Below are 24,982 nucleotides of genomic sequence, written 5' to 3'. Positions count from 1 at the left end.
TTCCTGAATGCACCCCTTTGCTTTATTTGTCTGACAAATTAAACCAAAGTCAATAAAACCTCTTTTAAAAATATTGCTGCCTGGAATTTTCCATTCTGGTCTATATTCTGAAGTCTCTAACAAGGCGATGGTCCAGAAGGCGATTGACATGATCGACCATGTCAAAGGCTGCTGACAAATCTAAAAGGATCAGCAGTCCTGACCCGCCTCGATCCAGTTGTTGTAGCCAAGAAGCTCCATTCCAGCTGTGTGAATGCACTTCAATTTTAAAATTTAATGTTGTAAATTTGTTTTTATGTTGTAAACGCTATGGGCTACATTGTATGATCTTAGAGGAAAATTTTCTTTTTATTCTGTGTTGTCCATTGTAAAGGCCTTTGGCTATATACAATAATACTGACCAGATCACTCGGATTGTGCTCACTATGTTAAACTTTCTGGGCCTTAAATGATTGAATACTTCTCCACAACCACACATAAAAATACAATGAAAACTATACACTCTTCCAGCATGACATGGAGAAAGCTAACTGGATCCCTTCTCCCTAACATGCTAGTGTCTACACGGAGGTATTTTTGTTGTTGTTTTAGTGTTCACTTTTGACAATGTTCACTTTTGACAATACGAAGAAATGTGTTTGGTTGTATGCATGGAAGGTCACTTGACTTCAGAGCTCTATCCAAGATCAAGGTCAAGCTTGAGACTCACAGGGAAAATCCAGCAGTGTTGGTTCAAGAGTTTAAAGACCCAGCGTGCTTGTAGGACCTTGGAAGTCTCCCAGGATTCTTCTATGATAATGTAAGCAGGTATCTAGCTCCAACTGAGGTCTTATATATTTTGGCAGGACTATAGTGCAGTAAGCCCCACTTCCCCAGAGGAGCTTGTTGGCTATTAAAGGCGCCTTTGCCTTATTCTTCTGTCTTGGGATTTGCAGGACTGAAGAGAAAAAGACACTGCAAAAGGCTCCTCTGAATCAGAGGAGAGAGGCAACACTATTGTGGTTCTGAGGGTTCTGAAAATGGTCCTGACAGATCCTCCCCCAAGGATAGAACTGTAGCTTCATCCTCCTCTGAGTCAGTTACACAGTTCATGTTCTCTGGGTTGTATGCCATGACACTGGGACAGAAATCCCATGATGAATTTCTATCCTAAAGCCCACGTTGAATGGGCACTCCAGTGCACAGATCCTAAAACACAAGGAAAAATGGGATGCATACACATACTGTGTTCAAGAATGTTGTATGCTGCAGAAGTGGTTAGTGGTGGGTTAGAGGGCTTGGGATATAGAGAAAATTTAGTAGTAGGGGGTCAGTTTAAAAAAGTTTGAGAAATGATGAGTTAGGTGTTTGGTGCAAATGTTAAACATAGTGGGCCTGAGTCTTATTATTTGATGCAGCCATTTTTTCCTGTGCAGTGGCAGACCAGGAATCAGTAATCGAAAAAGGGCTGCTGCTGAAATCAATTGCAAAAGCCATTAAGCATATATATATATATATATATATATGCTTTCGTAGATTTTTTTCGTAGATATATATATACAGAGAGAGAGAGCAAACTCTCCAGCTAACGCCATTCATTCCTTCTCCTCAACAGCTTGTTGTTCTATTGGCTCTGATTGTCTGGTTGGGACTCTATATCCGGAAGATCCATTGGCTGCACTCAGGCATGACAAAACCAGTCACCTGTTAAATTTAGATTTCTTGAATCTGCCAACAGCCTGACACATTGATAAACAGCCGCGGTTTTTAGAAAAGGTTGGGAAAGCTCGCTCACTCTCCGTTAATTGCTTTGTGGTACTGAACCATAAAAACAGCATTGACTCAGTTCTGAGCAATCTCCCCATAACACAGGGGAATGGTGGCTCCTCGTAACAAGACGAAGGGCTCTCCATCACTCTCCAGACGGTGGGGTCAGCTGACCCTTTGAAAAACAAAGGCAGTTCAAATTTACTGCCAGCACAGCTGCTGTGTCAAGAGAAAGGAGGAGCAATGGCCACCAGGCCACTGTTAACAAAGAAATAGACTTTCCAGATGGTAACTACCAGTCCATCCCATGATCCATGAGGAAGAAGAGGTGACTACAGGAAGTATTCACTACATTTATGAGATAGTTAGAAGGCAGATTAGGCTTTTGAGAGGCCTTATGGAGTGATGGGATGATGTAACTTAACAGGTAGAATCATAGAGTTGGAAGGGACCCAAAGGGTCATCTATTCAAACCTCCTGCAGGGAATCTCAGCTAAAGCATCCATGGCAGATAGCCATCCAACCTTTGCTTAAAATCCTCCAAGAAAGGAGAGTCCACAACCTCCTGAGGGAGACCATTCACTGTTGAACAGCTCTTACTGTCAGAAAGTTTTTCCTGGTATGTTTAGTCTCCTTCCTTGTAATTTGAAGCCATTGTTTTGAGTCCCACCCCCCAGAGCAGGAGAAAATAAGTTTGTTCCTTCTTTCATGTGACCACCCTTCAGATATTTGAATATGGCTATCATATCTCCTCTCAGTCTCCTCTTTGTCAGACTAAACATACCCAGCTTCTTCAATGACTCCTCTTAAGGCTTGGTTTCCAGACCCTTGGTTATCTTGGTTGTCTTCCTTTGCACATGTTCGAAATTGTCAACATCCTTCCTAAATTGTAGTGCCCAGAATTGGACACAATATTCCAGGTATGGTCTAACCAAGGCATAATAGAGTGGTACTATTACTTCCTTGAAGGGACGCAGATGGTACTGTGGCCACTGAGCCTCTTGGGCTTGCAATCGAAAAGTCGGTAGTTCGAATCCGCGTGACAGGGTGAGCTCCCATTGCTGTGTCCGTGCTTCTGCTAACCTAGCAGTTTGAAAGCACACCAGTGCAAGTAGATAAATAGGTACTGCTGCGGCAGGAAGGTAAATGGTGTTTCCGTGTGTTCTGGCTTCCGTCACAGTGTTTCGTTGTGCCAGAAGTGATTTAGTCATGCTGACCACATAAGCCAGAAAGCTGTCCGTGGAAAAACACAGGCTCCCTCGGCCTGAAACAAGATGAGTGTCGCACCGCAAAACCACCTTTGACTGGACTTAACTCTCCAGGGGTCATTTACCTTTTTAAAAATTTATTACATCTCTTGATCTAGATGCTATTCTTCAGTTGAAGCACCCTAGAATACTCAAGCTTGTGATCTACTATGATCCCTAGATCCTTTTCACATGTACTGCTAGTAAGCAAGGTGTCGCTCATCTTATATTTGTGCATCTGATTCTTCCTGCCTAAGTGCAGAACCTTACATTTGTCCCTATTGAGATTCATTTTATTAGCTTGTGCCCAATTCTCCAATCTGTTAAGGTCATTTTGAATTCTGATTCTGCTTGGATAGGGAAGGAGGGGGAAGTAGCTGGTGGCTCTAATAACACCTTTCTTGTCTGTTTGTCAATGAGGAAGACTTTACAATCTTCAACAAGATTGAACTACAGTATACATGCAGCAGAATGAGATGGTCTAATCCTGAGCAGGAAGGGTGGGCCATATCACTTCATATTGTTGGCCCGGAAGGCATGGGAACATGGAACACCATTCCCCTACCCACTGTATTATAATACCCTTCTGCAATTAAAAGTCAAACACTCTAGAAGGTAATGCTATAGCCTAGAATCAATATTGGTGGGCTTGTTGTTGCATGTGTAGATTAAGTTTCAGAGCCTGGCTCGATGATTTCTTCTGGAGATGGACCATGAGACTTGTTGCTTGTGAAGTCACAGAGGATGAGGGTGGAGACAATACAGTTTAATATTCTAATCCAGCTTGCTTGCATAGACAGTTGAAAAGTCTTGGGTTGATTAAGTTGGTCAGTCATGAAAATGTGCTGATGATATGGACCATTTATCAATGTGATACAGACTTTTTGCAAGAAGTGAACAGGTGACAAGGAGAGTGTACTTAGTGGCAACGCACTGATTCATAGCCCCTTAGGGAGTTTGCCAAAGTTACCTGCTATTCAACAAAGAGATTCAAACGTTTTGAAGGCAGTTCGAGGGAGGTCTGTTGCTCAGTTGTAAAACATCTGCTTTGCATGCAGAACACCCCAGGCTAAATCCCTGGCATCTATAACTAGGATTGGGAGAGACCCCTGCCTGGAATCCTGGAGAGCCACCACCAGCATACACTAGGAATTGGAACTTACGGCCCTTTAAATGTCACAGCACAACAATCCCCACCAGCCTCATCCAACACGCCCAATGGAAGTTGAAGTCCATCAACATCTAGTGGTCCACAGGTTTCCAACCCATGTTGTAGACACCAGTGAACAAGAGGGACCAATAATATGCTTCACTATAAAGCAGAATCCTATGACCTAGTGGTAGATAAACAATCAGACCAAGGTGAGAGATAGTAATAACAATTGGTTATTGATAGGGTTGATGCATACCTGACAGCACATCACTCAGCATCTGATCACACCAAAACTTCCCACACATTGTTTCACTGAAAGCAGGGGTGCCAATCTGAATAAAATATGGGGGGGCAGGTAAGCCCCATCCTGCATAATCGATCACAGAATGTGAAGCACATATGCTACTTGAATGGCAATGCCCATGAGCTATTCAGCTGCAATTTTAACAGATGCAGGATTTGATTGCCTTAATGGATGATGGTGTTGTCTCACATGGACACTTCCAGTTGTTGATGATATTGTGGTACTGTAGTATCAGCCTGTGTTGTCCTGCCCAATATTTGTGAGTTAAAGGGTCACTCACTGGGTGCCGTTGACTGTATAGTAACTGAAATTATTCCTTCCTCATATGCAGAGGAGTATTGACCATGCTGAAACAGGACTGCAACAGGGTTCTGCAATATATTACTGGTAGTTCTGTCTTCATACGATTTTCAGCAGATGATGCTCAGAAGGCACAAAATGCAGGAACCTTGCAGAAACTTCAGAGAATGGTAGGACTGAGCATTTGCTGGGTCCCTTAAGTAGCCAAACAATGCACTGCATAGGACACTTTAGGAAGAGACTTTAGAAGACAATTCCCATTCTCCACGCCTCCTTCTTTTGTAGGTTAAGGAGGCCCAATGAGGATACCCCAGCAGGCCCCACCCCACGCCAGCACAATATACAGCCCTTAATAATGCACTGGACTTACAACCCCAATTAAGAGCAAAAACATTTCGGCTTACCAATGCCTTATTTCTGCTCTTGCAAAAAGGATTGGTAACAGAAGCTGAAGTTTACTTAATTAATGCCTGAAATCTAAGTCTTCAGGCAGGATTTAAAAGTTGGTGAATTATTTTTATTGGTTGGGTTTTTTTTATTCTTGAAATAGAATGGATGTTTGGTTGTTCATATATGATGATAGTACTGAAAATAAATTGAACTTTAAAGTCGTAAAAAAATAACTTTGGGATAACCCAGATATTATATTGGTGGGGGCAAAGGGACCTCAGCCCCCCAGAGCTGGCTCCTATGATGGAGAGATTTCATGGTTCAATGGCAGAGCACATACTTTGCATACAGAAAATATGGTATAATTAACCTCATATAACCTACATTATAAAGTCAAATTGATGCATCAAGGGGTTAATGCCATAGAGTAAGCTCTCCTGCAAGGCTTAGCTGGATTACTCCCCCTCACCTAGCAAAAAAAGTAATCAAACATTTTGTTCTCCTCTCAGTCTACCTGAGAAGCTCAGTGTGTAAAGAGGTCTGAGCTGGTTGCTTCAAGCTTAGACTGCATGGCTCTTATAAGCCCTTATTGTGTTCTTATACCAATAATTTAGGAACTTTCACGACTATAACTAATCCACGTTTTACTGCCTGTGTTTTCTGACTGAAAAGCACATGAATCTGACCTTTGGAGAGTTTGTAAGTTAATCATTTCTTAACTTACTAGATGTGTGGTCTTTTTCTATGCTGGGGGAAGAGGGAAGTTTTGGAATTGACAATGACATATTTTAAAGGTCCAACAGCCTATATTTCCATGTTTTACCTTGCTGTATATTTTGTGATTTTTAAATCTCTGCTGGGGTTTTCTCACTAAAGAGTACTTGTCCCAAACCTGGATCTTGGCATTCAGGGAATTCTGTTTTTATATCTTCTTCTTTTTCCCCCTTGCCACCAAACAGCAATTCGGTGGGGAAGGGTCACTGCACAGTGGTAATCTCATTTGCTTGCAGAAGGTTCCAGATTCAACTCCCAGTATTACCAGGTTGAGCTGGGAATGTCCTCGGTCTATGTCCTTCGGTGTCCTTGAGCATAAAAAGTTTGGTGGCCCCTGCCCTATCTAGAGTGATAATTTACTGCTTTAAAGGAGGAGTTATTGATTTGGTAAAATATATCACCACTCACTTGCAGTCTGAAATGCCACAGTCCATTTTATCTCCCTAGTATTCTGCCACTCCAATCCCAACTCATTCTAGTCCATATGTAGTAGGGCAGGTTCTATTTAGGCAAATATGCCTTTCCTTTATCAATTTCATCTCTTGGGAAAATCTTCCCTTTCCGTTCACCTCCTTGATTTCTGTCACCTCTTGGCACTAGAGTCTATAATTCTCCATCTCTCTCCACATTGATGGATAGCTTTTTAATCTCCCCTCTGTCCTCTCTGCCACTATGCCAGGTCAAAGACTGTTTAAAGGCCCTGGCAATTAAACCAGATAAATAAAATCACATTGCTTATAATTACTGGGGACAATTTGGTTTAATTAGATGTTAAGCTAGCTCGCTTCTCTTCTTTACAGGCCCAGATAAATACCTGAACCTTACATTGGAAGGCGGTCACTTGGAAGCTGTTACGGCTTTGTTGCTCTTTGTGTAATTAATGACCATTAAAATCACTAATTAGGTCGTAAGTTTTAAATAAGTTGCTCTAATTATCACTGGGTGCACAGTGAACTGATTCACTGTGGACAAGGCCTTCAAAAGATGAAGAATGCCATTCAGCGGCTTTGAGGGTTATTTCAACTTCACTATTTGTAGGTATGCAAAACAAGAGAGTCTGTGTTAGTAAGCTATTGCAGGAATGATTTGCACAGTTCCTGGGTGAGGCACAGGAAGTAAGGCACTTAAACAATGTCAAGAGGGGTAATGCAGTGAGCAAGGTGGAATTTAAATGCTGACTGAGGAAGGGGAGATAAATGCCAGTAGGCTTTGTGTCACTTCTCTAGCTCTTAGCTGGGGACAACAATGGCATAGTATGTGGCAGGGCCAGAAAGGCAGTTGCCATGGGCACAAAATTGTTGGCGGTGAAAAATATCAACACACGGTGCTGCCTCAATACAGCTGTGCACTTTTGTCGCTGGACTCCATTGAAAACAGCTTCTCCATGAGAACCAGGAAGTGACCTCTCCAGACAACAGAACAACTCTTCCCTTCTTATGTCTGCAACAGCATTCTCCTGGGTGATGTGGGCGCCATTAGGCAGTTGAATGTCCATGCATACACCGTCTGTTTTCCTCCCTTCCTCCCACCCACCACTTCCGCATCGCTCAAGCTCTGGCAACCCACACCATGCCACTGGCACTTTGTGGCACTTTCTTAATGCTTGAATGAGAAAACATTGAGGAAGGATCATGGTGTTCCAAAACCAACACCAGTTGGCTAATGGCACACACCCAGCACCTTCCTGTAGCTGAGCATTGCAGCAAGCAAACAATATTTCATGCAAGCTAATTTGTCATTACTCAACTTTCCCTATATCTTGGCAAATGTTCATCAGAAATATTGCACATAGACTCTCTTGGAGAATTGAGGCCCAACTTGCAACATCTAAATTAGTAGCTCTTCAGCAAGGACACACAACAGCTGTTGGAAGAGCCACTTCATATTATTGGCACCATTATGATAATGATGGGTGAGGACAGAGATGGCAGAGGGGAACAAGTGTTCAGTATAATTGGTTTAATTCACACTGCAGTGGGAATGGCTATGTGTATTGGTGAAAGGGTTTGATTGGAAGACTCCACTGAAGCTAAATTAAAAGAAAAAAAGGACCCTGAACTTTTACCAAGTTAATAATTAATCAATGTTTTTTTACTGTTTGCTGTTTGAAAATAAGGGAATTCGTATAAGGGATACGGGGTCGATCTTAGGGAATTATATAAAATATAAGGAGAAATGGTTAACTAAAGATAACAAGACAAACTAATTTGGAACAAATGTGTTATTTAAAATTACAAATAAGGTTTTTAAATTTGGGGAAGAATTTGTGGAATTAATTAAGGGAAGTGGGATACAAGAGGGGAAGGGGGGAAGTTCGGGAAAGATGTTATTGAAGTTAAGCGTAAATTATATCTATCTTTTCTTTCTATCTTTCGTTTTCATTGTGGAAAATCTTAATAAATATTATTTTAAAAAATAATAATCAATGTTGTTTTCTGCTAGCTAAATTGTGAGTGTTTTACCTTAGATCAGGTGATTAAGGTAATGAATTGTAAATCATTATGAAGGAAGTTGCCATTGGTCTTTGTTCTCAGACTCTATGGGAGTAAGAATATAAATGAAGGTCTCCAGGTAAATAGCCTCAGGCATGATGCAGGCTGGAATGCAGGCAGTGGGGAGAGACAGCCCTCTGCTTCCAGGTCTTGCGTATTTCATATTTTGTAAGATGCTGAGCCTATGCCTTGGACTGGTATATGTCTTAAGGAACTGTTTGGATGTATCATTTGATGTTTCTGTTTTGTTTTGAAGAAAGTGCTGCAAGTAAAGTTTTAATGACACTTATGGCAGTGGTGGAGCTTCATGCTCTGGCACCGGGGGGCAGAGAGCAGGCGGGGGTGGGGCTGGTGCATGTCCCAGGGGCGTGGTGTGTGTCCTGGGGGCATGGCGCACCACGTGTGGGGCATGGCACCCAGCACGGGTAGGGGGCAGCCGCAATGGAACGCCACCAGGATCGCACTGCTGGGGGCGGTGTGCTCCCCCCACAGTCCTCTTCCTCCGCCAGTGACTTAGGGGCCTTGACAATGTTTTATTTCTGAAAAGGACTCAGTTTTCATGCAACCAGTCTCTTCAAACTGCACAATATTAATATTTACATCAACAAGATGAATAGGTCATCATGGCAATGGAGGCCTGCATCCCATCCTGCCTTAACAGGAAACCAGAAGTGAAATGGGACTAAAAGGACCACGTTTACTCATTGACAATTTTCTCTGGACAACATTCCAATGGTGGGAGGGGTCAGAGGGAAAAGTGGCTGAAGCAATAGATGTGGCTCTTGTGTTTTTACAGTAGGCTACTTGTCAACAACAAGGGACATGGGTGGCACTGTGGATTAAACCACAGAGCCTAGGACTTGCCGATCAGAAGGTCGGCGGTTCGAATCCCCGCAACGGGGTGAGCTCCTGTTGCTCGGTCCCTGCTCCTGCCAACCTAGCAGTTCGAAAGCACGTCAAAGTGCAAGTAGGTAAATAAGTACCACTCCGGCAGGAAGGTAAACGGTGTTTCCATGCATTGCTCTGGTTCAGGGGTCCCTTTACTTGTCAACAACACAATTTTGGATTCAATACAGGATTCCATACACAAGAACACCTATTGTGCTACTCAATTCTTGCAAGCCAGATGCATTATCAGAGTGCAAAAACACATTCCAGCCAGGCTAAAGAGCTTGAGAAGGCTGTAAAGCAAAACTTGCAAGAGGTGTGGCCCTGGGGTGAGGGAGTGTAGCCTGATGATGGGCATGACCTGGTGATAGTCTTGGGGGCTTGATAGGAATGCATAGGGAGCCATATTTGGTCCATAGAACTGAGGTTTCCCACCCACAAGCTAAGTAATGAAGGGTTGCGATTAAGCTGGCATGTGAGATGATGGTAGTCAACAAAGCTTTCTTTGGGGGAAATTGAAGAAACTGTCACTTCTGTCTCCATTTCCCTAAAGTAAATAAAGCAATCTGTATTGCAACGTATTGTGTGTTTTTGCCAGGACACACAGTCAGAACATCTTCTTCTACCTTGGGACCACTTCTGGTATTTCATTTTGGGAAGAAGCTGGCAGGAGGGAAGAGGGTTTTCAGAAAATCTCTCTGACCTTTCAAAGAGGTCCCTGTGAGCCAAAGATGTTTACAGGAGTGAAGAATTCAATTACTTGCTACGTGATACTGTTGCGAACTTAGGCTAGATCTCAACGCAAGGCAGAGAAAGATTGTTCCAGATAGATAATATAATTATATCATCACTTGGCTCCTGCATCAAGGCTCCCAGCTAGGATCAAAGCTGCTCTGACAATAGGGCAAATGATGAATTTGCACCATGCACAGTCCTAATGGAGTGTGGGTATGGGTGCATATCAGAAAATGGTGTATACTTCCAGGCTGCTGATGACCCTAATAACTAGGGATGTTGTACAACAAGAGTGGGAGTTTCTCCCACATTACTTTATGGTTTAGATCCAGCCAAGCTAAGGGATGATGGGATTTTTAGTCCTAAACAAACAATGTATATCTTATAGGATACCAGGTTTGGGAAAGCTGGTCTAGAACAGTGTGCAAATGACCTTTTGAAATTTTGCTCCCTATTTGTAGGCAGAAATTGGGGAGGGGGCATTTCACGAAATTCATCCAGTGGAAAATGCCCCAGTAGCACAATGTGTCATTGTGTTTATCTGTTAACCAAGGCACTCGGGATTCCTGCATTTCAGGGAGTTGGACTAGATGACCTTTGGGGTCCCTTCCAACTCCACAATTATATGATTCTCCAACAGTTGCTCATGGGCCAGGCTCACCATTAGCTATGGCAATAGCACAGATTCTTCACTCCCCCCCCCCCGATTTCTTCCAGTTCCTGCAAGTGCTAGCAGCAGCATCGATTGTGCAGCCTGCCTGACCCCCAGTATGCATCCCCTCAACAGTGCCTTGCACCTATCACCATCCAGGAACATCATGGTGAGGAATAATAAAATTGTGGAGAATATTCAAAGGACAATTCTGCACATTTAGCGTCAGGAAAGTAAAATAAAATTGCAGTAAAGTAAAATAAAATAATATAGAATCTGTTCTATATTTAAAAAAAACTGCTCAGTTGTGTGGCCTGGTCGTGTAATTTTACAGCCATCTATTAAAGTTTTATCAAGAATAAAGGAGAAATATTAAACTAGACTTTTGTACATGCACTTGTAAAGCTTTGTCATTCATGTAGTTTCATGGTGATCAATGAGGAATTATAGGGAGTAAGGAGCTACCAGTTCAGTCTGAATGTTGGCTGCACCTACACAGAATCTTATTTTTTATATCCTGAAATACAGCTCCCATAATTTAGGGATGGGGAACCTGTGTTCCTCCAGACATTGTTGGACTACTACTCTCATCATTCCTGATCATAGACCATGCTGCCTGGAATGATGGCAATGCTGGATGGAAGATGGGGTTCACTGTATTATTTTGGACAGATAGCTGTATAAACCACCTTGTGAGCATTGTTGCTGAAAAGCAGTGTATGAACAGAAGGAGGAGGAGGAGGAGGAGAAGGGGAAGGAGAAGCAGCAGCATTCAAGTCCAGCTTTATCAGATGCACAGATGTGTTCAGTGGTGTGCAGTGAAATTTTTCATAGGGGAACTGTTCAGGACAGAGTCGCCAGGTTGCGAGGGCGATGGGGGGGTGTTGTTGTTGTTTTGACATCATGCATGTGAGCATCACACCTTCCTGCCTAAGCCAGGCAGAAGCTTCTCAGGCTTTGGGAAGGAGGCATCAGGGGAACATTTTTGGGACTAGCCTAGTCCCCCTAGTCCACTGACCGCACGCCACTGGATGTGTTGTTTACAGACGGAAGCAAAACACATTTCTAAAGACTACTCTTTTCTGCTCCGGCTATCTGTAAGGATATATGGGTCAGTATATTTCTATTTTGGTCTCTTTCCCAGTCATAGTTCCCATCTATCCCATGTATACAATTTCTGCATCAGACAGCATGTTATAGCATAGCATAGCACTGTAGAGTTGGAAGGGACCCTGAGGATCATCTAGTCCAATTGGCATGTTGTTGTTTTTAAAAATAGTGCATGACCATGTTATGCTTATATTTTTTAATCATATTTTTGGTCCATATTGTATGCACCTTGGGTTATATTTTGCATATATATTACGCATATATATTATGGGAATCTATGCATAAATGAAATGTAATGAATTACCTTATTTTTTGCACCATAACACTCACTTTTTTCCTCCTAGAAAGTAAGGGGAAATGTCTGTGCGTGTTATGGAGGGAATGCCTACGGGTGGCATGCCTATGGATTTTCCTCCTCTAAAAACTATGTGCGTGTTATGGTAGGGTGCGTGTTATAGAACGAAAAATACGGTAATATTCCATGCACTTTTTTTTGCAAATTTCTGTATTTTTTTTCATAGATGACCAGCTGCAAATTTCAAAGACGTGGTACCTGGCCAGTCTCTGGCTTTACTCCATGCAGTGTTCTAGATGGTATGAATCTGTTTGGTCTACATCAATGAGCAGACAGAATGAAATTCATAATCATCCTCAGCGCCAGCTAGGACCTCAGATTGCTTCCTTGTGTCAGTGAACACTCTCCACAATTCCATGAAAGCTGGAGAGGTTGCATACATTGCTTGCCCTTGTTAGTTGGTCTGTCAGCTCTAGATCCATTTGGTGCAGTAGAGCAACCCATGTAATTACTCAACGAAAGTGCAATTGATTTTTTTTTAAAGGTGAAAGTAGTGCTCTGCAAAGGAAACAATGACTCATCACTCATCCAGCCACCCAGCCACCCCTGTGATGGTCAGGAAGGACTGCCAGGCTTAGAAGGAGAAACATTTTCACTGGGAGGGTACAAAAATAGCCAGTGTGTTGGAATGGGGTCACTTTTTTCCACTTGCTATGCTCTTTTTGTGAGTCAATCTATTTTAAAAGGGGACTGGTGTCAATGCCTGTGCAAAACTGAAATAGTTCTTCATGCTCAGAAGAACAGTTTTGCAAGCAGTTAAAAAGTCAGTTCATATAAGCTTCCTCATTTCCTCTCCCTCCCCCCAGCAATTTACAACTTGTGCCAAGATGATCTGAATTCAGCTCTTTCCTAGGGAAACACTTCCATTGAGGGCCTTGATACTCAAGTCATACAAATCCCTCCTCATCCTCATGCTAACGAACACATAAACTGGGACCTCCAGGGAAGGGAGAGATATTTAAGTAGTATCACTGGGGAAAGTGTTCACTTGTTTCCTTGCCATTCTGGGATTCTGAAGATTAGTGAAATTCATGGAGGTTCTCAGTGGCTACCATCCACAATGGCAATGTTCTATCTCCACTGCTGGAGATAGTATGTTTCAAAATACCTGTAAGTGGGAATCATGTCAAAAGAGCACTGTTGTGTTCAGGTACTTTTATGGCTTTCTCATGGGCATCTAGTTGGCCACCGTGAAAACCAGATGCTAGGCTAGATGGGCCCTTGTCCTGAAGCAGCCGGGCTCCTTCTGTGCCTTTATGTTCATGCAATTCAAGCACCTCCGCTTGTGAAGAAGGTTCAAAGCAAGTTATAAGGCTGGGGAACTTGTTGTGGAGCAAGGAGAAGTTGTGAAGTAACGCACCCTGCACTTGCAAATAAACAAGGAATCAAACAAGCAAAAGGCTTTACCATGTTGTTTTTTAATGCAGTTTGGAAATTGTAGTCCAGCAATATCTGGAGGGCCACAAGTTGCCCATCCCAATGTTAAGGGGGAATGATCCATAAGCAATAAACAAAAGATTTTGTAGGATCAGACAGAATAGTATCTGATGGTGAGCTCAAAATGTTTGCAACATTTCTGTCAGTTCTAGATAAAAGTATTTCCCTATTGCTAGATGAGAATATAAAGACCACAAATGGCAGATTGTCAGTCACTGAGCTGCCTTTGAAATGCATCTGGAAACGCAATTTGGTATCAAATAGGGATGGGGGAGTTGTAGCCTTCCAGATGTTATTGAACTCTAACTCCCACCATCTCTGATCATTGGCTGTGCTGGCTGGGGCTGATGGGAGTTGGAGTCCCCCAACAATTGAAGTCTGTTATGCCGATGTACATTACGGCCTGCTCAATTCAATATGCCTTATTTCTATATGCAATTCAATATGCATAGGATTGGGGGGGGGTACCATTTCTCAGTTACATTTAGAGAATTCAATGAACTGAGCAGTTACAAGGAAACAAGATGAGCAATTTTTATTCACTCATTTCATGAGAGCAAACAAATATAAGGTAAATTAAATTCCAGAGGAAGGAAGGCATATCAAATGAAAACAAATTTAGGGATTTTTTTGTTTCATTTTTTAAATGAATTAAAATAAATAATTTGGAGTCAAGGAACATCCTCAGAGGTAAGGTGGATGTAAACCATTCTTAAGGATAAGTGAACATTCAAGTCTAATTTTGCAAAATTGGAATCCTTCATTCTTACTGAATCTCTGCAAATCAAATCCACCTCTGTGACTTTTCTGCTTGCTTCGAATGACTCATCCTGGTCTCCCATCAATGCACTCAATATATTTATTTTTTCAGAAACAAAGCATAACTATTTCCAGTAAATTCCCTTAATTAGTTAATGCTTGCAAAGTGCACTGATCAACTGCAGTGCGATATAATTGCAGAGTACTGCTAATATAATTGAGCTGAATTGTGTCGCTTCTTCAGCTTGCTTGAAGCTATGAGAAAATCACCTTTCAATATAAAGCTTTTAGCAGATGAGGGAATCAAGGGGGGAATAAAAACTTGAAAGGCCCCAGTCCTGATTACACTTATCCATATGTTGCATTGGCTTCACAACAGGCAGTTCATCACAGCAACTAATTAATTCCATGCCATATTCCCATAGCATTTCCATATATGTAATGTCCAGTTGATGTGATATATAGAATGTTTATCAAGATTTTAACTAGTGAAGAGTAAGATCCAGATTTAGTTTTTTTTAAAAAAACAGTACTGTTATTGTCTGTAAATAGTTTCCAAGACTGGGTATAATGAGTGGAAAAGGAGTTAATTAAATGAAATTAAACTCATGAAGTCTCAAGGTAGGATTGAGGTGCGCCCCTTCCTGAGTCCTGGAGAGTCTTTGTCAGCCAGTGTAGAAAATACTGAGTTGATAAGACCAAGGGCCTGACCCTGTATATGGCATGGGAGCATGTGGTGCTGTGGTCTAAACCACTGAGCCTCTTGGTCTTGCTGATCAGAAAGTCGGTGGTTTGAACCTGTGTGACGAGGTGAGCTCCTGTTGCTCTGTCCCAGTTCCTGCCAACCTAGCAGTTGCAGTGAGAAGGTAAACAGTGTTTCCGTGTGCCCTGGTTTCTGTCATGGTGTTCTGTTGCACCAGAAGTGGTTTAATTTATACTGGCCACATGACCCAGAAAGCTGTCTGTGGACAAACGCCGGCTCCTGCAGCCTGAAGCAAGATGAGCCCAGCACTCCACAGTCGCCTTTGACAGGACTTTACCATCCAGGGGTCCTTTACCTTTACCTTTTTTACCTGGATATGGCACCTAATAGCTTTAATAGGGAATATGTATATAATCTTGCATGCAGATCATTGTGTCATGACCATGCATGTGTATAAATCACTGGGTTTTTTAAACTTTTTTTTATTCAAAATTAAAACAACACATATTATTCAGAAACATATCATCCTTATTTGTTTCCCCATTTTTCCTCCCTCTTCCCGCCCTCCCACACAACCCCCCCACCCCCCCCCCCCGGCTTCCCTCAGTTAGTCTTTGATTTCTCCAAGAATGCAGTTTTCTGCATGTTACACAGTTGTATAGATCCTCAAATTATTTAGCTGATTATCATCAATAAAAAAAGTTTGTGGATGTTTATTCAAAGCCATCCAAGGAGTCCAGTTCACTTTGTTGCGTCTTCAGATACTTTGTAAAGGGTTCCCATTCATCTTTAAAATCACAGTTATCCTTTTCCCATAGCTTACCTTATATGTCAATTTTGCCAGTTCTGCATAGTCCATCAATTTTTCTTGCCAGGATTCTTTAGTTGGGGTTTCTTCAATCTTCCATCCTTGTGCTATTAGAACTCTCACTGCCGTTGTTGCATACATGAAGACATTTTCCAGCTTTTTTGGCAGATCTTTCCCTACAATCCCTATAAATCACTGTTTGAACACACTATGAGCTAGATCCAAGTTGCATCATACTTAAAAGCAGTTCCATTGAATTCAATGAGGTTGCTAATTTAAGGTCTACTGTTTTAAATTACCGTACTCCACTGTAAGCTTGCCTAAGGGTGAAATTCAGTCCCCACCCCACATCAGTGTGGCTTTGTTAAATGGCAAGATTGAGACGGGATAGGGCCTCATACCACTGTGTGATGGCAACCAGACCAGATCAGAATCTAGCTCAGCCCCTTCTCTCCCTTGGAACATCCCATTTCAAGGCTTTCTGATCTTGTTCGTTGGTCTCCTGCTCACCCATGCACCTGGGTGAGATTGGCACCAATGGAGTGATGCAGGGCTGGCACAGCCATTAGATGGGGTGAGGCCATCATGTCAGGTGGTGGAAGCCTCCAGGGTGGTGCCCCATTGGTGCCCTGCATGTCCTGCTGCCTCTGGTGGAAAAATGGTGCTGACATCAGTGCTGATTTCATGTGTGATTGTGCCAATTCCCAGCAAGGTCTCACCAAAACTGCACAAGAGCTTGCAGAGCGTGTGAGATCACACATGATATCAGAACAATCTCTCCCAAAATGAGTGCAAGTGCCAGAGGTGTTAGGACTGGCGGTACAGGCAGCATCAAGTCAGGGCAGCACTTTGCATTTGTGAGGCCAGCTTAGCCTTCAGAACTGAGAGGAGGGACACTCAGTTCACACCCTCCCACCCCAAACCCAGGAATGGGGGTTGGGGGGCTGGATTGCTATATAAGTCTCAGTTCAACTCTATGCTTTACACATTTGTATATGTCATGGGTAGGCAAACTAAGGCCCCGGGGCCGGATCTGGCCCAATCACCTTCTAAATCCAGCCTGTGGACAGCCTGTTTTTACATGAGTAGGATGTATCCTTTTATTTAAAATGCATCTCTGGGTTATTTGTGGGGCATAGGAATTCATTCATTCCCCCCCCCCAAAAAAAATAGTGTGCTCCCCCACAAGGTCTGAGGGACAGTGGACCTGCCCCCTGGTGAAAAAGTTTGCTGACCCCTGGTATATGTGTTGCTTACAGAACTGCCTAAACCAAAGTGAGCTCTGTAATGTGTATAACAAAAGCAATCTCTGTTTTTTCCTTTTTAAAAAAGGGCTCCCATCCAGCTCCTTTTCACTTATTTTTTTTTTTTTAAAACAAGACCCATCCCATTACAATGCTTTCAGCAGACCAGAAAGCCACAATAAGGCCTTCAGATATTAGATGTACTCTTAGCCTATCAAATATTAGATATGCATAAATATTAGATATGTTTGGGGTAGTTTGGCTCCCGTAATGTTTATGCGAATGAACACAGCAAGACTTCACAATGGAATGGAAGCTGGTGATGATGATGGAAAGAAAATCGAATTGCTTGCTTGCATTTGTGTTGGTTCTCTGCTGTTATCCCCCACAAGGATTCCTTCTGTTAGGCAAGCTGCAAATTTGAGTTTAAAAACCAAACCAAGGTTGTTGGGGTTTTTGTTTTGTTTTTTCAAACTAAGAATGTGCAAGATCCTCTTGAGAAATTTCACTCCTCTCAGCAAAACTATTTTAACTTCTTAGCTACAGCAAAACCCCAAGGTATACCTACCCAAAATGCAAATTGTAGACCAAATACAATGATGACTCTACATTTAAGCACCCACATAAAGGTAGACTGGTCTGATCTTGAAAAATGGTGGCTGAAAGTAATAACCCAGAATACTCTTGGTACTTTAAACTTTGGGGGATTCTAAGTGGATAGCCTTCGTCCTATATCACACCTCTTTTATTCTCCACCTTCCTTGCAGGGCTGTTTGTAAGGCAGAAGTAGGGAACCTGTGGCCCTTCAGATATTGCTAAACATATGAAGGGCCACAGATTCCCCGCTTAGAATCCCTCAAGGCTAAGTAAGACACCAAGAGAATTCTGGGTTATTACTTTTGGTCAGCATTTTCCAAGATCAGGCCAAATGGACAAATTTGTCAATTTTGGCCTAAGTATATGTCCAAAGACATAGGCTTAAGGCAGGATTTGGAGAAAGGGATTGGCCTGTAATTGCAGTAATAATGGAGAATACTCTATTCCAAATGATTTTAACATGGAGGCATTCCTACCAAATATGAATAAATGAACCAAGCATTGCATAGCGAACCAAGCATTGCATAACATAAAAGGGAAAGGAAGGGATTAATTTTGGCTAGCCTGACTGACGTCCAGTGCTGTTGGAGGATGACCTTGAGCAAGGCCATCATTATGCACCTTCAGGCACTAGGCAAAAACATTAGTTTTTAACTAGGCCTTTGACTAGTTGACATTCAATGCCCTTTTAAAATGTGTGTGGAGGTATTGGGTTGCTTTTGCTTTTGCTTTTATTTTGATTATGTATTTTGTGTTTTTATGTTGTTATTTTATCTTGTAAACTGCCCTGAGACCTGTAGTTAGGAAGGAAGGAAGGAAGGAAGGAAGGAAGGAAGGAAGGAAGGAAGGAAGGAAGGAAGGAAGGAAGGAAGGAAGGCCTCCTGTAAGCAAAGTGAGATGGTTTTGAGCAGGGGAATGGTCCAGATACCCTCCCATTTGTGATCTTCAATTGGGTGGCCTAAATCTGATTCCCATACAATTTGAAGGCCTGTAGCGTGAGCGCGCGTGTGCGCGCACACCCCCCCCCTGGCTTCCTGATCTAAAGATTGCTGTATATTAGGGGACTTCCTGTCTGGCTGCCATGGCGAACGGCTGTCCCCATACCAGCGGAGCCTTTCCGTGCGGCTAATCGAGGATAATGTGGGAGTAATTATCCTCCCAAGAAAACCCCCGGGCCGAGGGGTGAGGCTACTCCACCCACAGATCGTCTGATACCCGCCACCCATTCTAAAGGAATGCGGGGGGCAGGGGGTGCTGGGTGCAATGCACTGCACATTTCAGCAACTCTCCAAAGCTTTCTCCATGAGCAGTGGACACCTGCTTTTAAAGATAAAATTTACACTTAACTAACAGGCATGCTCTGAACTAGGGGAGATTAAGTACTCTGCTAATTGATTCAGCCACTGGGTGCTAAGGATTCAACCTGGAGAAGGACTTTCGTCGTAACTGGATTGGTATGTTGGGGGATTATTATTTTCTCTTGATATATTTTGCATTTGAAGTTTCATTCGGCAAATCTCCCCCGAAGGACTGTCTGTTTGAATTATGCAAGTGGGACTGAAAGAGTATCTTGCTATTGTTATTGTTACGGTTCAACTACAAAATTGACTGTGTGAAATTTTGACTATGATTCTGGCAATGACTCTTAATGGAATGACAAAAAGAATTTATGATGGGAGCTATGGTGTTTTTACTGAGGCATCAGCTTGTTAGCACCTGGAACAAGATCACAGAAGGGAATTCTGGATATCTAATGGTGGAATGCAAGCTCTCTCTTGCATGTGATGCACTAAGAATTGCCTTTGTGTGTAGAAAGTGAAAGTGGTGTCGAGGAGAATGCTGGATTACAACAGGGAAATAAAGAAGAAGAAAATTTAAATGTTTCTCACAAAACTACAAAGGACTAACCTGCTTTTTAAATGAACTCAGAGGCTGTTAAAAATAAATGAAGGATCAACATCGGAAATGTTTATTGGGACTTTTTGGACTAATTAAGGAATGCAGTACAATACTAGATCATCACTCCCTGAACTTCAGAGCATGGGAAGTCACCCAAAGATATATAATTTGACGTGATTATTCAGCTTTTTTGATTGTATGATAATTTGGAATGTTTTAATGTGGTTTTTATTGGATTGTTAAAATGGAAAATTTAATAAATACCATTTTAAAAAATAAAATAAAGATTGCTTTATATTAGGGAAGCAGCACCCTCCAGGTCATATGCTGGCTTGCTGCATAAGGACTCAAAGAAAGTAAGTGTGCATAGACCCTCTTCCTTACACTCCAAACAAAGTGCAAAAGCATGAGCCTGAGCTACTTGAAACCAGTATGAGTACCTTTTAATTTACCTTGCAGTTTCTCCTCTGAGAAGCAGGTCATGGATTGTATAAATGCCTACATCCTCCCAACCCTTGAACTGTTGATATTTATCTGTGTGTCTGAAGGCTGGATGATCCGGGAACAGGACCAGTGGTGAAGGGTCAGGGGCCAGTGCTTTGCTCCATGTTCTCCATATGATTAGTATTGATCTAGTAAATGGATTGTCTATTTTCCTTATCTCCTTCAAGGACAAAGGTAAGAAAGGGTGGCCTTCCATTGAAGGTGTGGAAGGGAACATCTTGAGTTGGACCCAAGGGTCCTCTGTTCTTCCCTTGAGCAATGGGTTCAAGAACTTGATTCTTGTACAGTATAACATTATGTTAGGCATTCCCATCCCTCCTTTTGTTTTATGTCCATAGAAAGTTTTGTTGCTTATCCTAGATTTTTTGCCTCCTGACACAAATGTGTTCACTTTGTTTTGCCATCTCTTTAGCTGAAGAAGAGGGATGGGAATAGGCAAAACTTGAAAAATATATAAAAGAACTTAGGTAACACTGACATTTTGACAACGGCTGTTCACCCAAGCCAGCTAAGGCTGAAATGTATCCATTTCCTAAGTACTTGTTGAATGCCTTTGTCCCCCATAGTTTCTACATCCCAGTTGTCTTGTGTCTGTAGTGTGGTTAATATCTAAGTACTTTAATCCTCCATGTGCAAATGGAGAGTTAACTGGTAATCAGTCTTTTAGTGTTGTCTAAATTTATAGGAAGGAGCACAGATTTGGAGTTGTTGATTTGCTGACTTCCGGTGCTTACTATGGTGAACAGCAGCTCCCACGATAGTGGACACCGGGCATGCAGCCAATTAAGGATAATTTGAGAGTAATTATCCTTGCAAGCCCCCCCCCCCCGCCCCCAGTTGGAGGGGTGAGCTTTCACTCGCATATCGTCCGGTACCGGAGAGGAGCCTTTTGTTCTCTCTTTATATATTCACTATGTCGTTTTATGAATTGGCAACTGTTTACTGAAGAAAAATTAGCTACTAATGTAATGTAATTAATAATGGATTGCAAATATTAATGGAATGCAAGGGGGGAATAAAAAAATAACTTTATAATGCTTATGGATTAATTGAAAGAATGGAACTGTGTGGAAACATTGGGATGTTTTGTGGCAATACCCTCTAATGAGGACTATAACTTTGAGTTATTACGGTGCTGGCGAGATATCAGCTTATTATCGGACAGGAAGGAAATCAAAGAAAGTGCTGGAAGTCTGCCCGGAGTAATGGCCAGGCACCTGACCTCTTTCGGTTTTCAGAAAAGCAAGATGGTGAAGGGCAGCAAAATTGAGTCCTTGGAGTAGGGGGGATGTCGAAAATGATTGAGTACAACAAAAAAGGAAGCACAAATGTTTAAAAAAGTCTTCCACAGAGAAAGTTACAAGACTTAAACTCCTCTTGCAAAATAAAGGATGTGCAATAGTTAAATACGAATGAAAGTCATCACAGCAGTGAATGTATTATTTGGATTAAATAAGAGGATTGGAGCAGGCACAAGGAATAATAGCATCTTCCAAAAATCAGAACATAGGAAGTCATCCAAAATGTTTAATTTGGAATCGGATAACTGACTCTTTTAGTTGTATTATGATTTGGTATTGTATTAATGTGGTTTATATTGGATTGTTATTAATGAAAATAATAATAATAATAATAATAATAATATTTTTTAAAAATAGAGAAGTTGATTTGCAATCCTGCTGCCTTGTGATATATTTCTGTCACTTAAGTGCTTCAAGGACTGTTACTGGATTTTGTAAAAATAAGAGGGTGTCATCTGCAAACATATTTGCTTTGTGTACCTTATCCCACATGGTGACCCTCTATACAAGTGTCTTTGCATAGTTGGATGGCTAATATCTCTATGACCAATGCAAACAACAATGGTGACGGAGGATAGCCCTGTTGCTTGCAGTGTAAGAGAGCTACAGCCTGAGCATTATAGCCACTGATTGAAATGATTGCCTTTGAGTTGGAGTATTGTTCTTTACTGAGGTGCAAGAACTTCGATCCAAATTTTGATTTGGTTAGTAGTTTGTCAAAAACAGTGAATCAACTCTATCAAAAGCCTTATAGGCATCAAGAGAGATTAGTTTGCCAGCTTTTTTCTTTCTATTCAACTCATGTATATGTTTAGTATCCCTCATGGGACATGAGGTACTTCTTGCTGGCACGAACCCTGCTTGGTCTGGAATTATGTATTGAGAAATAAACATGTTTAGCCACCTGATCATTATTGCTATAAACAATTTCACATCTACATTAATGAGAGCTATTGGCCTATATGACTCAACTCCAGCAGGGTCTCTCCCTGGGTTCAAAAGTAGCATCAGTTTTGAATAACAACATATTTGTGGTACACATCCCCCTTCTAGGATTGAATTGTATAGTTCAGTCAGTCATGGGGCAAGCTCATTGTGGAAAACTTTAAAAAAACTCTCCTATAAAATCATCCAATCCTAGTGACTTTCCAGATTTTAAATTCCTAATTGCCTTTCTCCTGAGAGATGGGTTGTTTTAGTTACTATCTGTGCTCATCTGACAGTGGCTGAAAATCTACCTCTGAAAGGTAATCGTCTATTAATTTTTGAGGTGGGTAGTCAGATGAGTAGAGAGAAGCTTAATATCCTCTGAGTAAGTTGCTGATCTCTGTTGTGTCATTGCATACTGTCCCTTCAGGATTGAAAATCCCAGTAATTAGATTTCTACTTCTACGTTTTTTGACAGCATTTGCTAGTAGTTGAGATGCTTTGTTACCAAATTCATAATAAGTACTGAGCCATGTAAACTTTATAGGCCAACACAAGCACTTTGAATTGAGTGAGATTCAAAATAAAATACACAATAATGTACTGATGGATTTTGGTGAGGTTATAATTGATGTGAAAATGTCGGGAACTGAACTTACAACTGGGAAAAGGAGAAATGGAAAGAAAACATAACTGAGAGGTTTGCTTACCTTATGATTTCCTCCAGATTTCTCTGTTGGTCTCTGTTGGAGGATACTTCAGATTTCTCAAAACTCAAAACTTGACTTACAGGTGTATCTTTTCAATAAAGGTAGAGTAATGTGTAACCAAATTCTACCAGCAAGAGTGAAACCCACCTCTTTGAAAGCTGCTGGCAGACCCAATATCCATCACCAGCGAGCCACAAGCACTGATTATGTCCCTGATTTTTTTTACATATAAATGTCTTTCAAGTTATAGAATGACCCTGCAATGTTCTCTGCAGCAGCCATTTGGATTTTGTTGTCAGGCGACTTAGTTCCACTCTGGCTCCCACATTTAAGCCGCTAAACAAATGAAAAGCCAAAATTGTCACATTTAAATAGAGTCTGCACATAATCACATTTCAGAATGGTCCTCTGATGCAGGAAGACCAAGTTATGAGCATTATAATATTGAATTTTAAATAATATATTACACAAAATAGCTTCCAATTTGATTTGGGAAGGGAATATATTTTCATGAATTATTGAATATCTGATTATTGTAGAACGCTCTTGCTATCAGGCATGGAACCTGTCATTCTCCTAAACCCGTGATATATGACTTTCATTCTCAATATTTAAAGCAACATACAGTATGTAGGGCTGCTGACACAAGAGGTGTGTTAGAGAAGGCTCATTGGAATTAATGGACATGACTAACTTAGGAATACTGTCAAGGGGTCTACTGTGAGTTGAACTTAGCTGGCTATAACCCATGGATTTATTGGCTGTGATGCCTATTAAACACCACTCTTTATTAAGAGGAATGGAGTGTAAAAGCAATTCTCATCTGTGTTCTAACTCTATGATCACACATAGAACCAGTATAACTAAATGGGTTGACTTCTTCTTCTACATTAGAAGCATGGAACCTCTGACCTTATTTTTTCCTGCCAGGCCTCCACCATTTGACCCACAATGCCAATGTAGGCAAGCCATGTCCACCTGTCCTACACCTGTCAGGTGTAGGGCAGGTAAAGATGTGTATGTATCAAAGGGATTTCTGTGCACTGTGCAAACCCCAATGATCAGGCAAATGTTAGCTCAGACAGAAATGGGTTACTTCACATAATTGTAACACTAGGGACTCAGCTATACAGCTGCAAATAAAACATTTTGACTGTGATGTAAAGTGCAATATACAATTGTTACACCAGATGGTGACAGTGAGCCATAGCAAGTTCAATGCATTTTTCAAAGTGATTTTTTAAAAAGCATTTTAACAATGCTTTTAACATGTGTGTAGATTCCACCTAGGTTATTAAGAGATGGGAACCTTGCCCAACTATCAGACTTGGTCCATGGGAAAAGATAATGTTCTGGCCCCACATCCAGCTCTTTATGCATGTACTGCATAACTGCATTCATTGCTTGGCTTTTGGTCTCCCACTTGACAGATCTGAACAACTGTGTGAGGTCTCACAGGAAAAGGATGGAGGTAAGCATAAGAAAGCTTGTGAGGCACTTCACAACTTGTAAGTTACTGTACTGTACTGTACTTGAGCTTCCCATGGACTGCAAGAAGATCAAACCTATCCATTCTTAAGGAAATCAGCCTTGAGCGCTCACTAGAAGGACAGATCGTGAAGCTGAGGCTACAATACTTTGGCCACCTCATGAGAAGAGAAGACTCCCTGGAAAAGAACCTGATGTTGGGAAAGATTGAGGGCACAAGGAGAAGGGGATGACAGAGGTTGAGATGGTTGGACAGTGTTCTCGAAGCTACAAACATGAGTCTGACCAAACTGCGGGAGGCAGTGGAAGACAGGAGTGCCTGGCGTGCTCTGGTCCATGGGGTCACAAAGAGTCAGACACGACACACTGTCCAACCATCTCATCCTCCCTTCTCCTTGTGCCCTCCATCTTTCCCAAAACAGGCTCTTTTCCAGGGAGTCTTCTCTGCTCATGAGGTGG

The 24,982-nt window shown here is 41.8% G+C and overlaps 2 long non-coding RNA genes across 2 annotated transcripts in view; both read left to right on the top strand.

The window, feature by feature from the left end:
• LOC309361592 overlaps positions 1 to 6,751 on the top strand; it is a 30,195-nt gene extending 23,444 nt beyond the window's left edge. The window contains exons 3-4 of the long non-coding RNA XR_014164542.1: positions 4,782 to 4,920; positions 6,715 to 6,751. This is a non-coding gene — a long non-coding RNA (uncharacterized lncRNA). The remainder of the gene's footprint in view (positions 1 to 4,781; positions 4,921 to 6,714) is intronic.
• The window catches only part of LOC309361588, a 434,430-nt gene that overhangs the window by 404,879 nt on the left and 4,569 nt on the right, over positions 1 to 24,982 (top strand). The gene's annotated exons all lie outside the window — the stretch shown is intronic.

Source organism: Podarcis melisellensis (assembly GCF_964234715.1).
Source record: "Podarcis melisellensis genome assembly, chromosome: Z".
NCBI classification, from domain to species: domain Eukaryota; kingdom Metazoa; phylum Chordata; class Lepidosauria; order Squamata; family Lacertidae; genus Podarcis; species Podarcis melisellensis.
The sequence above is the reverse complement of the archived record's forward strand: the minus strand, read 5'-3'. Positions and strand labels throughout refer to the sequence as shown.